General features: G+C 37.3%; 2 protein-coding genes across 2 annotated transcripts in view; both read right to left on the bottom strand.

The window, feature by feature from the left end:
- Positions 1–6,144, bottom strand: part of LOC142865854 (uncharacterized) — a 224,334-nt gene extending 218,190 nt beyond the window's left edge. The window contains exon 1 of the mRNA XM_075999304.1: positions 6,135–6,144. The gene's annotated coding sequence lies outside the window, so the exon portion shown is untranslated. The remainder of the gene's footprint in view (positions 1–6,134) is intronic.
- LOC105882445 (glia maturation factor beta) overlaps positions 1–12,309 on the bottom strand; it is a 902,793-nt gene that overhangs the window by 610,140 nt on the left and 280,344 nt on the right. The window lies entirely within an intron of this gene.

The raw sequence follows: 12,309 nt of genomic DNA, 5'->3' as shown, positions 1-12,309 counted from the left end.
TCTGGGTAATAGTAAGGTCTTGCCCATTCCATCTTGGAAGTCATCATTACCATCACCACCACCACTATAAAACTGATAAAGACATTAAATCTAGAGAAGGCTAAAAGTTTCCATTTCTATCTCTCTAAGTTATAACATCCACTGCAAGGAAGAGTCTCCTTCCTCCCTTTGTCCTTGCAGAGAGTTTTTAGAATGATCATCTGTATCTTGTGCAGACCCCAGGCAATTCAGTGGATTGTGCCTCTCCTTTCCTTCTAGGACTCAGGCTGGAGGCCTTCGCACATTCATTCCTGATGTTGCTGAGTGACATGCAGAACAACTTTGACCCATAAGAAAGAAAAAATCTGTTTAGGTCTGTTTTCTTCAGACTTCTTTCTTCTCTCCACTCTGTGGTCCTGAGTTATATCATTGTTTCTTCCTTGTCAGCAGGAAGAAAATTCCTTCCAGAGTTCTCATAAGTGTCTAATTTCTTCCTATATCTCCCCATCACCATTCCTGTTCTCTTTTTAAAAGTCTCCATGTGGCAGCCTCAGAGTCATTCTGCTGCAGTCTGTGCCTCCCAAACTCTTGACACTAGAGTTGGCCCAATGTTTTTCATCTCCAGAATTCCCTCTGTTTTGACCCCTGGCCATTTCTTGCATACTTGATGAACACAGGCAAATAAAAATAATAGTTTCTAATCTAAAAGATGAAAGAGCAAAGTGAGGCATCCGCTGGTTCATTCAATGCCCAGGCAAAACTATGGAATACTTCCAAGTGGCATCCACTCTCAGTCACTGAGCTTGAGGGTGGGTTCAAGTCACAGCCTGCATAGGCATCAGAGCCACTCACTCCCCAGTTTCTGCCATGATCTGGCTCATTAAATTGCCCTCTGCTGCCTGCAAGCTTGTTGCCCCTCAGCTTCTTTATCACTGATTACAACCTTCTTCCCACACAGGCTGCAAGATCCTTTTTGCTTTTACAAACACTGCACTTGTCTTTTGAAAGACCATAATTTAAGGCATTTGGGGAAGAATATCTCTGAATGTTGTTATAAGAATTATAGGATAAAAGAGATTATCTTAATTATGTCACTCGACATGATGCAAGACCCACACAGAGCAAATGTAGTTTCAATCCCTTGTCACTGGAGAAAAGCTAGCAAAACATGTAATATACTTTTGGAACACTTACAAATTCTTATTATCTCAAATTTCATTAACAGAATATAAAAACCATATGTTGAATCAATAATGTGTTGAACGAATAATCTCATTTATATTGCAACGATAAAGCAGGTCTATTGCAATCTAACCAGCTTGATTTCAGGAAGTCAAGATAATTCTCTTTTTTTTTTTTTTTACTGACTGACACCTCAAATTTTATATCAGTCAATTATTCCTTTAGATTAAGACATTGATCTCTTTGTCCGGAAAAATCTCTAAACAGGTATCAGGCATTTTCATCTAAGTGGGAAACTGGGAGCAGGATTTAATAGAACACACAAGAAAAAAGATACAGAAGAATGAGAGGGAGGGGTAATGCCAGGAGACAGGAGCTAGAGGGAAACCACCCCCAGAAAAGTCAGGAGATGGCCTCACCAGAGACAAGTGTCAGCTCCTGTTCAATTTTAGAGTGGGAGCCGTGGCAATGGCGGTAGTCTTTTAAATAGGTAGCAATGATTTTAGAGCAAGTAATCTCATCTAGAAATTTATTTTACAAAAAGCACAACCCATTAAAATGTTGAGGAATTTTGACACAGGCTATTCCAGTACAACAAATACATGCCACAAACCTAAGACATATACAATGAATTATAGTATTTATATCTACGAAAAGATTAGTATTCAGATTATATAAAGAATCCTACAAATTAGTAAGGGAAAAAAGGCAAAAGACCCAGTAGAAAACTTGAAAAGGAAATAGGTAAGAAAATAAATAAAAGAGTGAACCCAAGCAGCTAATGAACATATGGAATATTCTCTGCTAAGTCTCAATAAATGAAAAGATGAAAATTTCCAGTTGGCAGAAAAATATCTATTAAAACAAAATTATTTCACACACATCAGACTGGCAGGACATAATAAATCTGATTATACCAAGCATAGGTGAGGCTATCACAAAATATGGGTAGGACTAGAAAGATAAATAGTTACATTCATTCTGAGACTAATGTGTCTCTCTCTAAAGATGGAGTTGCACAAACGATTTGGTACAATAACGCCACAGCTAGGTGTATACCCTAGGGCAAGGGTCAGCAAATTATGGCCCATGGAATGAATGAATCAGGCCCATTGACTGTTTTTAAGTGGCTCACAAGCTAGAAATGCTTCTTTTAACATTTTTAAACAGCTGAAGAAAAAAATCAAAAGAATAATAATGATGTGAAATTCAAATGTCAGCATCGATAAATACAGTTTCATGGGCACACAGCCATGCCTATTGTTTACATATTTTTAATGGTTGTTTTCATGCTACAACAGCAGGGTTCAGTAGTAGTTGGGACAGAGGCCATCTAGTCTCTGCAAAGCTGAAAATATTTACCGCCTGGCCCTTTACAGAAAAAGTTTACAGACTCTGGCCCTAGAGAAGGTCTCGTACCTGTGTATAATGAGTACATGCAAGAGTGTCCACTGCAATTTGTTTGTATTAGAAGAAACTGGAAGCAATGTGAGTTGCTTAATGAAGTGATTGCATAAACAAACTGTATTATACTTATATAATACAATGAACTAGAATAGTTCAAAAAATGGATCTACATGTATCAACTTGGAAAAACATCAAACACTCAATGTTGAAAGGGAAAAAAAGTTGTTTGCAAAAAGATACAGGAGGAGCTGAGCATGGTGGCTCATACCTGTAATCCTAGGACTCTGGGAGGCTGAGGCGGGAGGATCGCTCAAGGTCAGGAGTTCGAAACCAGCCTGAGCAAGAGTGAGACCCCATCTCTACTAAAATTAGAAAGAAATTAATTGGCCAACTAAAAACATATAGAAAAAATTAGCCAGGCATGGTGGCACATGCCTGTAGTCTCAGCTACTTGGGAGGCTGAGGCAGGAGGATCCCTTGAGCCCAGGAGTTTGAGGTTGCTGTGAGCTAGGTTGATGCCATGGCACTCTAGCCCAGGCAACAGAGCGAGACTCTATCTAAAAAAAAAATACAGTAGGAAATTACTTATATACATTCTGATAAATACCTTAAATGATACAGTACATAGTATATAAAGATATAGAGAGCATATAAAAGTATAAAAATATAAAGAGGAACAATAAACACCCTCAGGATGCAAGTTATTTCTGCAGAAGAGAAGAGTGGAACAGGGTGGGGACCTTCAGATACATCTATAATATTCTATTGCTTTAAAGAGAAATACTTATAGCAAATAAAAAAGAAACTTGGCATGTTTAATATGGGTATATGTGTGTTTATTGCACTGTGCTATATATCTTTGAAATATATGAAATTTTTTCATAATAAAAAATATTTCAGAATTACAAAACCACTCCAATAGCTATTATTCATCTGGCCACCACCTTTTCTGCAAATGCCCTTTGAATTACATAATACTTGGGGAAAGAAATCAGGCAGGAGGTTTGGCTAGTGTCAGCCCTGCATTGTTGGATGCTAGGAAGTGCATACAACCGGGCATGATTAATTACATAGTCCATAAAGTCATGTTACTTGACTATACACCTAATTACAGAGAGCACTATAGTGTATGGGTGACAAAATAATTGCTGTAGCCCAAGACAAATGCTTTATGAATTTCAGAACAGAGATGGAAATGAGAAAGAACTTGTAGCAATGTATTGCATGAGGAGTGAGGCATCTTCTAATCTGTTAAGAAAGAGTATACATTTCCCAGACACAATGAATTAAAAACAGCTTCATTTCCAACAGCAGCATCCAGAAAAGAAATAGAAATGTGCTGTTTCCAGCTACAAGTTGAAATGGATATTGCTATGAAGCATGGTCAAATACCAATGAGAATGATGTCAGATACGGTAGGGAACTTACACCATCTATCTAAATGTCAGGGATTTTGAGGTTTCCTGGAGCCAGAAAGTGTTCATGGATGCTCATTTCCTTGTATTAATATTATCACTCATTGCTGGGTCACACCCTGCCTGACTGGTCCTAGTCCTTCCTTTTGCTAGTAAAAATGGAAGTAGAGTATTAGGAAAGTTTTCACCACCCTATGAGAGTAGAAAAGAGAAAAGCGGCAAACACAGGTGGCTTGTCAGGTTATATCAGCCTCACTGTTGTGCCTGTTTGCCTTCACTAACAAGGAGACATGCAGGAGCAGCATCAGGGTAAGAGTCTTGGAGTCATGCAACCTGGATTTCATTATCAGCGTTGCCGCTTGCTATCCATGAAATGCTTGGTAAGCTCCTTGTCTCTTGGAGGCCAAATTCATGAAATTGCAAGCTAATGAGAGTAAATATCTATCTTGCAGGATTGTTGAATGTTTTAAAAGAAAATTTCTGCCAAAAGTGCTTTAGAAAGGGTTAAGTTCTGCAAAGATATTGGCTGTTCTACCAGATGCTTTGATTTGTGTAATGCACAACTTAGTGAAACCAATCCTGCTGATTTGTGTTGTAAATGCCATGATGCATATGATTTACAAAAGGAGAGGGAAAGAGGCAGGAAAGATGGAGGAGAGGCATGTAGAAGAAAGGAGGAGAAGGAGAGAGAAAAGGGGGAAGGAAAGAGAGAGGGGCAAGGAAGGAAACGGAAGAGGGAGGAAGGGAAAGAGAGGAGAAAGGGATTAGGGAAGCCTGTTTATCTCTCCCAAATGAAGATCTTGACCAGGTCTGATCAATCCTCACAGACCCATTTATATCAGCACTATTCATGGGCTCTGGGCAAGTAACTCAACCATCTTATTATTGTCACCTGCAACATGTGGCTGATTTAACCAGTCTCTCATAAATGCTGTGAAGTAATTTTCTAAGACAAAAACTTGACTTTTCAAAATAAGTTCAGAGGGCACAGTCCCTTGAAAGATCTTAATGCCCAATATAGTCACTGAGTTGCTGTGATGAAACAGAGTGATATGTAATACACATATCTAAGGGGCTTGAAGGCCTACACTTTAAATGATTTAGTTCAATTGCAGCTCATCTTTGAAAAGGCTGGTCCATTACACTGGTCATATATAGAGAGAGACACTCCTGTCCCAAAGGGCCATCTTTTATATGAGATGACATTGACACACTGTCATTGGAACTATTTGTGCCCAGTAGTTAGGAGGGCCCTGTAGTAAATTAGCACCATATGTTCATCCTCCCTTGAGCTTTATTTCTATTGTTCACTTTGGTGGTGCAGTGCATGGCTGCACACAAGTATGTATCTCTTTAGAATCCACAGAACTACACTGGATTGGAGACTTGAACAATGGCCTCAACATAACATTCTAATGAATGAGTTAAAGCAGATATAATAACTACCACTCAACTAGATAATTGTCTATCTAGTTGTATATATGTGTTTCTGTGAAAGCCTACATTTTTAAAAATGTTCTGTCTTGGCTTTTTTTCTTTTTTCTTTTCTTTCTTTCTTTCTTTCTTTCTTTCTTTCTTTCTTTCTTTCTTTCTTTCTTTCTTTTTTTTGTGTGTGACAGGGTCTTTCTCTGTTGCATGGGCTAGAGTGCAGTGGCATCATCATAACTCACTGAAGCCTCAAACTCTGGGACTCAAGTGATCCTTCTGCTTCAGCCTCCTGAGTAGCTGGGATTACAGGCACATGCCACCATTTTTCTTATATTTTGTAGAGATGGGGCCCTACTGTATTGCCCAGGCTGGTCTTGAACTCTTGGCCTTAAGCAATCCTCCCACCTCAGCCTCCCAAAGTGCTGGGATTACAGGTGTGAGCCACCATGCCTGGCAAAAATCTTATGTCCTGTTGTTCCCACAAAACCATCAAATTTCTGAGAAATTTCTTTTTTTTCTTTTTTTTTTGCATTAAAGCCACATATCTTGAAATGCCTCTCACATTAAGAAGTGGCATAAAAATCTTTTGTTAAAATACATGTTCCTGTCAATTGTTTTGAACACATGTGAACTACTTGCAAGACCAAACTTTCCACCTGCCTGATGCACTCCATCCCTCCTCTTGACCACTAAGGCTCATCACTTTAGCAAATGTCTCCCAACTCTCTTGCACCCTCAATTTCCCCTGTTCATATCCCATGTCTCACATTCAATCCATATGAAAATCCCATTGGCACTTCCTCAGAATGATATTCACAATATGGTAATGTCTCAGAACCTCTGCCATGGCAACTGAGATCTAAGCTGCCATCACAACTTGCCTGCACTCCTATTCGCTCTGCTTCCACCTTTGCCACCTATAGTCTCATCTCTATATAGCAGACAGGGTGATACTTTTCAACTATCAGACACGTTGCCTCCTGAAGCTTCCCATCACACTAGAAGTCAAAGTCCTAGCCCATTGAGTAGATGCCCAGTAATCGGATTGCTGGATCAAATGGTAGTTCTACTTTTAGCTCTTTGAGGTATCTCCATATTACTTTCCATGACTCAGGTGGGGCAAAGGCAATATATGTAACATAAACATTTATACCCCCATAATATGCTGAAATTAAAACAAAGTCCTAGCCCAATGATGTACCTCTCTGATTACACCACCACCAGTCTTTCACTCGTTTGCAGGGCTTCCCCTCTGCAAACATATCTTTGTATCTTATTGTATCTTCCAAGCATCCTTCCAGCTCAGGGCCCTTGCTTTTAGCTGAGAAAGTGGTATTGCCCACTTCCTCATTTTCTTTAGGTTCTACTCAAATGTCACCTTATTGGAGTGGCATTCCCAGCCTCCCTGCATAAAGAGCACCAACCCAATATTCTTCATCCCACATGCTCTTTACTCTTCTTCAAAGCAGAGATGCTAGGGAGAGTATACATTTATTTGTTTTGCTTAATTATTTATTGTCAAAATATCCCCTCCAGATATAAGCACCTCTGGGGCAGGGACTTTATTATTTTTTATACAGGGCCTAGAATTGAGTCTGCCATAGACACTCAACAAATATTCATTAAACATTATATTTCATGCTTAATGAATATGTATATAGAGTACTCTGTTTTATTATAATAGTATCAATTCATTAATCAACTCATCAACAAGTTAAGCAATTATTGATTGTGGACCTGGTGTGTGTTAAGAATTTCACTAAAGTTCAGGAATAAAACCAAAGGAAACAAAGTTCTAAGAGTTCATAGTTACAAAGGAAAGTTAGAAAAATAAGCAGTCTAGTTCTGTAGTTTAATTAAAACATACTCTGTCTTAATGTATTCATTAGAATTCAACAGTAAGAAAGTGGAAGAAGGGGAAGAGTTTGAGTGTCAAAAGGTCCCAATACAGATTGGTTGTCAATAGGACTGTTGTGCTCCCCAAATGATGGTTTCCTTTCTCCCTTTATACTTTTCTGGAAAGCAAATTTTTAAAAATCTGAGCTTGTTATTGTCAGCAGAAAAAAAGTAGTTTCCATTTAAAAAGAAAAAGCATCTTTTCTGCTTCTTTCTCTGACATTGACCCTCCTGCCTCCCTCTTATAAGGACCCTGTGATGACATTGGGTTTGTCCAGATAATTCAGGATAATCTCCTCATCTCAAGATCCTTAACTTTATTGCATCTGCAGAGTGCCTTTGGCATGTGAGGTAACATATTCACAGATTCCAGAATTAGTACATAGACATCTTTGCAGGGCCATTTTTCTGCCCATACAACAGGCAAATACTGTGAGAACTAGAGGAAAAGATGTACTATATTGAGTCATCAGATCAATAACTTCATCATGCCAAAACTGTAATAGAACTTGAGAACACATAAATTACTTTTTGAGACAGAGTCTCGCTCTGTCACCCAGGCTGGAGTGCAGTGGTGTGATCATAGCTCACTGCAGCCTCGAACTTCTGGGCTCAAGCGATCCTCCTTCCTCAGCCTCCCAAATAGCTGTGACTATCAGCATGGGCCATTGTACCTAGCTTAAATTATTTACATCAAAAATATCTCCACTTGGTGCTTGGCTTTGCATGACCAAGGGCAGCTGGGTTAGCACCAGCAGCACCGAGTAGTCACTGGCATTTCTGGGACCTGAAATACTGTTCACAAGCCAGTGGAGGAGGAGGGTAAAGGGTATGGTGACCATCTTCTGACCTCATATGAAAGGAGTTCACCACACTAAACCTGTCATGGAATTCAGTATTCATTTAAAACCTTGGAGCTGCTGCTCTGTTTATGTTTTATTTTGTTCTTTGTTTTTTCAAGGAGTATAAACTATAGGAACTAGAGTTTGAGTTTTACAATAGGGTTCCCACAAAAATAATGCCTATGATATACTGCTCCTATAAAAATTATCATCCAGAATCTTTTGAAAACCTCTAATAATCCATTATTTTGAAAACATAGGTGGTCTATAATATATGAATTCCATACATTTTAATGCACTTCAAATATCCCAACCATTCAAAAACTTAAATGTTTCATAATTAAATTCTTCCCCATGAATATGCCCAAAGTAGTTATATTTGTTAAAGGACAAACAGAATTCAAGTTGTTTAAATGGCAAAAAGCAGAAAAGAAATGTTGACTATCCCATCTAATATATTTGCTCAATTGATCCTTTCAATTGTTTCTATGCAAACCCTTCTCACAAAAAGATGTATTCCTGGGAAGTTAAATTTCAAGGGTTCATCTCCAATCATGAAAGATTACAGAAAATACAGTCTTAGAATTCGATTTGTTTCCTAGGTAACACCCCTTCAAATCTGGTATCAGTGCCTCATCACTTCACTACTACACATAGATAAAGATCCTGAAACTACAGAGTGTAAATTTTGGGAAAAGAAAATAACTTGAGCACAGATATCCTAAAAGAAGGATCTGAGGTAGGTATTATTTTTTTGGAAGAAAATTCAATTTAATAAAATTTGCAGGAGAAAGAAACAAAATTGAAAACGTATTGAAACTTAACTCACTGCTGGAGATTGTTATCTAGCAGGTTAATCTTGGGCCCCAACCAAATGATTTCAGTTTTTGAAACACATGAAATATGTCATAGTTTAACCCAATGACTGCAATATGATATAGTTCCCAGAGTAGAAATAGAGTTAGATTTAAATGTTTGGACAATAGCAGCTGAATTCTGAACCTTAATAATGCGTAAGACGAGAGATACAGCATAAATGAGATTTGTATAGACTAAAAAATCGAATAATCTCTCAAATAATCCCAAGGTACAAATTTAGATTACTAAACATGTAAACATTAAGTTACTTTGATTACAAAAAAAGCCTTCCTTCAAGGTATAAAAATCAAGGACAAACCACAGGTGTGTCTACGTCCCCATCTACTGCTTGAATATGTATATTCAGGAAATGTTTTGTTCAAAACAATAATCAAACATAGCCTTGAACCACCAAGCCAAAAATAGAAACGTAGATTACCGTAGCAATATACAAAGCAAGAAGAGATACTCACATTCAATATGAAGCCTCAGGGTTGATATGGAAGTGGAAAGTGAGGAATATAGCTATCAGGCCTCCAGGCCTGATCCATCTAGTTAGCCAACCAGCCTGTCTGCCTGTACCTTTTCAATGGAACTGTCCTGGGTCCTGAAACAGGCATCTGAATAAGCCTTTGGTTCCCCTGATGACAATATGAAATTGTCAACAGACACCGTTTGGCGTTGGCTAAAGACATACTCTCCTTTTCTTCCTTTCTTCTACTATGAGTCACTGTGCATTCCAGCTACCTGCTTCTCACAGTGGCTCAGACCTAAGCCTGGCCAGGAATTACTCTGTTTGAAAGGGATAAACCAGAATATCTGGAGCTCTATAGAAATCGGTTTAAAGGTTTAATGATTTATTTCTTTCCAGCATTCACTGTCTTCTTAAAAGTCACAACACCTACTTAATTTGCCAACTGGGAATGATTTAAAATTCAATAGTCTGTACCCCCATAATATGCCGAAATAAAAAAAAATTCAATAGTATTTGCGAATAGGAATCCTTATGTCCTTTAACAAACTACAGAAGCCTAATTACTCTATTTCTACGTTAATTGCCTCCTCTTCCTTTAGTAAATGGATATATTAATAATGCACACTGACATTTAAAAATCATATGGATTCTATGTACTTATTTTACTAAGTGAAAGTTTTCAAATCATATTCCTTCCTCCACAAATTAGCCTATTATGTTAAATAAGACTGAAAATTTTTAGTAATTTTTATTAAAAATAGTTACATTAATCTACTGAAATGAACATTTTTCAATTATTTGGGGGCTCAACTAATTATTATATCAAGCCCTAGAATAAATTTTCTCTAGGATATTTTGTCAGGGATTCCCATAATCTGTTTCCTTTTTGAACAATGGAGAAATCACCTAATAATAAGGTAGAGGATGGATAAGCAAATTATTTTTTAAATTGATTTTGTGAAGCAAATATCCCTACCATCATATTTATTCTTACTACAGTATATAAAATTTCATTTGAGTTTCCAAGTAATACATAATCTTGCCTTTGGCATGTGACAATCATAAATTAGATGTGATTTTTGTTTTGTTTTGTTTTTGTTTCCTTGTGGTTTTTTTTTTCCTAATTGTAGGACCCCATTTGGCCATTCATCTCCATATCGTCCTAATTGGGGAACTTCATCTGTCAATTTTTCACTTTCCTATCTCTCCAATGGGTATTGTAGGAGACCAGAATATGCCACCCCCAAATATGCCTCCTTTGCATAAGGATTATTTTGAGCTGATTATTTTAAGAAACTGCAGACACAGAGAGGCTCTGAAAACAGAGTAGAAGTTACCCTGTTGTAAGGGAAATTTTACATTTATAAAGGAAATTTCCATTTGTAAGGGTAGCTCCTCTCTGTACCCAGAAGAGAAGGACCAATAAATCACCAGAGATGTACCCACCTAAATCTGCATAATAAACTTTACTCTTATTTACTGAGTTTTTCCTGGTTCCCTTCCCATATCTTGCCTCCCCCACGCCCTTTTTTGTTTTCCTTGAAGGTGCTATATAAGCCAATTTCTGAGCCACCTCTTTGAGATTTACTCATTCCCCTGGGTATCGCCCATGTATATATGAGGTAAACACCTTAATACACTTTTGTTTTTCTCTTGTTAATCTGTGTTTTGGCATAGAAGCCTCAACCAAGAACTTAGAAGGGTAGAAGGAAAATTATTTTTCCTCCTCAATGGTGTCAAAACCTTACAAACAGGAAGATTTTGTAAGGCACATAGCATATATTATGCACTACAATGTGTGAATTGTTATTATTCCTAAACAGCATGGAATCAGAGAAAAATGTGCAACAGCAAATTCTGATATATAGCACATTAAATTATATATATATATATATTGACTAATTACATATAAAGACAAAATATATATAATAACCATGTAGGAGAGTCATAACTACAAAGTATACAATTTTAAAACAGATGTTAGATGAATAGGGAGAGAGGAGGAGGAGGGTATACACAATAGGTGAAAATGGCGAGGAAAGAAAAGCCAGGAGGCTTCATGGATTTACAAATTTATCCAAGGCCAATGATCCAGTCAGTACCAACTTTTATATAAAATAATGTTCTTTGCTTAATCCAATACATATGGGGGAGGGAGTCTCATCCTTTAAAGATACATTATAGAGACAGCTAAGAAAACATATAATTGGTACTTTTCACCACAGTATTGGAATCATACTTAAAATAGATACAGAGACAACTTTTTTCCTTAGAGCAAACTTTCTCACCCCCAGCAGCTATTGACTATTGGGCTCGATAATTCTTTGTTATGAGGGACAGTTTTGTGCATTGTAGGATGTTTAGCAGCATCTTTGGCCTCTACTCACTAGGTACCAGTAGCACTCCTATCCCCCAGTATGACAAAAATGTCTACAAACATTGTCAAATGCCTTCCTGGGCTGGAGAGGGTGGGGTTGTGCAAAATTATCCCAGATGAAAAGTCACTAACTTAGTGAAGTGACGAGCTTTCTTCCTTACCATGAAATAGTCTCTAAATCAATCTTTTAATGATTTCTAAATATTACAATGTAACTTAATAATTATATACAATTAGATATTTTGGTTTCATCCCCTTTTAATTTGTTTCATGATAAATAAGAAACATTCATACAGTTGTATGTATACTTATATAATACATCATAGTGTAAAATTTGTATTTATAGGAATTTACTTTCCTACTTACTCTTCAATGAGTTTAAAAACATTTTATTTGATGACTGAGTCTCACTAGGGCTCAGAAACCTAAATACCAATATATGACACTTTG

Source organism: Microcebus murinus, chromosome X (assembly GCF_040939455.1).
Source record: "Microcebus murinus isolate Inina chromosome X, M.murinus_Inina_mat1.0, whole genome shotgun sequence".
Lineage (NCBI taxonomy): Eukaryota > Metazoa > Chordata > Mammalia > Primates > Cheirogaleidae > Microcebus > Microcebus murinus.
This window is presented reverse-complemented; position numbering and strand designations above follow the sequence as displayed.